Source organism: Scardinius erythrophthalmus (genome assembly GCF_964197995.2).
Source record: "Scardinius erythrophthalmus genome assembly, chromosome: 2".
In the NCBI taxonomy this organism is placed as follows: Eukaryota; Metazoa; Chordata; class Actinopteri; order Cypriniformes; family Leuciscidae; genus Scardinius; species Scardinius erythrophthalmus.
In genome coordinates, this window is record NC_138222.1 from 68042908 (window position 1) to 68046221 (window position 3314).

Genomic DNA, 3314 nt, shown 5'->3' on the forward strand with positions numbered 1-3314 from the left:
CAACTAACTCATTAATTTGCAACTACATGTTAACTAAATCTCATTAATTTGCAACTACATGTCAACTATCTCATTAATTTGCAACTACATCATCTAACTCTCATTAATTTGCAACTACATGTTAACTAAATCTCATTAATTTGCAACTACATGTCAACTAACTCATTAATTTGCAACTACACGTCAACTAAATCTCATTAACTACATGTCAGCTAACTCATTAATTTGCAACTACATGTCAACTAAATCTCATTAATTTGCAACTACGTCAACTAACTCGTTAATTTGCAACTACATGTCAACTAAATCTCATTAATTTGCAACTACATGTCAACTAACTCGTTAATTTGCAACTACATGTCAACTAACTCGTTAATTTGCAACTACATGTCAACTAACTCATTAATTTGCAACTACATGTCAACTAACTCATTAATTTGCAACTACATATCAACTAACTCATTAATTTGCAACTACATGTCATCTAACTCTCATTAATTTGCAACTACATGTCAACTTCAACTTCATTTGTAGAAGTTGACATGTAGTTGCAAAGTTACTTATTGTCAGTAAAATGTATGTTGGGGAGCATCAAAACATGTTAGCAGATATTACAGTAAGCAGCAAAGTTAATTGTAGTCAGTAGAATGTCTTAAGTGGACCATCGAAATAATGCGTTACCTGAATTTGTCTCACAATCTTCACATCTTATCTACGCTCTGTTATCTGTTCAACACTATCATGAAATGTTTTGATCTGGCAGAACACGACGGCTGAGGTCGAGGGCGATCTGCCAGTTTATGAGGATGTTCTTCTCATCGGTCAGGTATGTGTGCCACAGTTTTAGCGCGCTGGTTCCTGAACTTTTTTTTCCATTCGTTTAATTTCATTTCAAAACAGTCTTCGTTAAAGCATTATAATCTATAAACCAAACCAACCAGCTACGAGGAGCATCATAACATTACAAACTTTGAAGCAAAAAAGTATTTCATAATTGGACATACAATACAAGACTGTGAACTCAATGGCTTTAGTGATGGAAAGAACTACAGTCCCATGAGGCATTGCAAACTGCATAATCAAATTAAAGTTTGTGGAAGCTTCATGGGTAAAACATGATTATTTTATAACTAAGTTGAAATAATGCAGGCTAATCAATTTCCCTATGGAGAAAATGAATGGAGTTTTTACTTCCGGAACCTGTCTGTTAAAATCTACGGTTGGTTCAGAAAAAAAACAGATGTTTTATAATTGTTAGAATGTTTCTATAGTTATTTAATTATTCAAATGTTTTGCATAATTTGACAGACTGTAGATAAAAGATAAATGCTGAAGGCATGTCAAAATTCTGACAGGTTTTAATTTGATCTTTATGTTGCAACAAGGAAAAAGTTAATTTAAATTCTTAAATGTAGTTAAAGAAACGCCCTCAAATGGATTCATATGTATATGAGTCCTGTGTAGAGTGTAATGCTTGATTTAAAACAAATACACTTACATACCTGAAACGTGATTTACAGGAAAGGTGTGTGGAGGACTGGCCTGAACACAGTCCAGAACTCTCTCCAGAATGGAAACCAGTAAGTTCTTAATGTGTGAAAGGTAGTGCAGAAAACCGGTGCAAAAATACTGGAATTTCATCTGCTCTTTCTCTGTTGCAGACTGGGAAATTAAGGCTTCGGAGAGACTCTGTACGGGTGAGTCAGACGGCCAGATGACTAAAACTATTCAAAACATTTCTGTTAATTGAATCAAAACTGAAATAATTTTTTTAAAATAAAGTATTATATTAAAAACTTTTCAGAATTTCCCAAGCGGTTTTACTTCACTTTACATTCAGCATCGAACCGAACACATTTTACAAAATAAATTATAAACAATAATGTCTTTAAAATTAAAGATTAAATTATATTTTACTCTAAATCAAATAATAATAATAATTAAATTAATAATTAAAATAATATATAAATGTCTGTAGCCAAAAAAGTCTAAAATTAAACATTAAGTTATATTTTATTGTAAATAAAATAAATAATAATAATAATTAAAATATTACTTAAAATAATATAATAATTTCTGCATTTAAAAAAAAATGACAAAAATGTCTTTAAAATTAAACATTAAATTATATTTTATTCTAAATAAAATATTATAAACAATAATGTATTTTACTCTAAATCAAACAAATAATAATAATATTTAAATGAATAATTAAAATAATATATAAATCTCAGTAGCCAAAAAAGTCTCAAATTAAACATTGTTATATTTTATTCTAAATAAAATAATTAATAATATTACTTAAAATAATATAATAATTTCTGCATTTAAAAAAAATACAAAAATGTCTTTAAAATTAAACATTAAATTCTATTTTATTCTAAATACAATATTATGAACATTAATGCATTTTACTCTAAATCAAACAAATAATAATAATAATAATTAAATGAATAATTAAAATAATATATAAATCTCAGTAGCCAAAAAAGTCTCAAATTAAACATTAAGTTATATTTTATTCTAAATAAAATAATTAATAATATTAATTAAAATAATATAATAATTTCTGCATCCCAAAAAAATACAAAAATGTCTTTAAAATTAAACATTAAATTCTATTTTATTCTAAATAATATAAATAATTAAAATAATAATTAATAATCTCTGCAGCCCAAAAAATCTAAACAAAAATGTCTTTGAAATCAAACAATAAATTGAATGTAATAGTAGTTAAAACACATAATTAAAATAATATAATAATCTTCAGTCAATAATTAACCTCACAAAATATACTTGGCCGACATATTTATCCTCGATGCATGTATTTAATGTAGTCTAAATCAACAAAACTACAGAAGATAAAAAAGAAATATGATTTTTTTCTAATGTTGAGGTGCGGAATGCGCTAAAAACCACAGAAACCATTAAGCAACCACATAGTTATGCCTTGGCAACCACCCAAACCACATGTCTTGCTGGCGAGCTTCTCACACTGTAAAAACCTGGTTTCATAATATTGTTGACTCTTGCCTTTAGATCACAGAAGCGTTCGATGGAGTCGATGGGACTGGAAAGAAGAACGGAAAGCAGGTACAATGCGAGTTACTAAACTCAGCATGAGTGAGTCTGTGTGTCCTTCACATGCTAATGTCGTCCTGTTGATCTTCGCAGACTCTGAGGAAGAAACTGCGACACTCTCTGCTGATCAGGAGAAGCTCAAAGGTAAATGACTGAAGATTTTTGACAACCAGTTATAAAGTGCCCCTTTTATGATCTTCAGATATTGCTGTTCATGCCGTGTGTTATAGAGC

At 28.9% G+C, this 3314-nt stretch overlaps 1 long non-coding RNA gene across 1 annotated transcript; it reads left to right on the plus strand.

The window, feature by feature from the left end:
* Positions 1–1660: 1660 nt before the first annotated feature.
* On the plus strand, positions 1661–3226 carry LOC308685792. The gene is made up of 3 exons (XR_014029489.1): positions 1661–1697; positions 3040–3093; positions 3175–3226. It is a non-coding gene; the product is annotated as an uncharacterized lncRNA (long non-coding RNA).
* Positions 3227–3314: the final 88 nt, after the last annotated feature.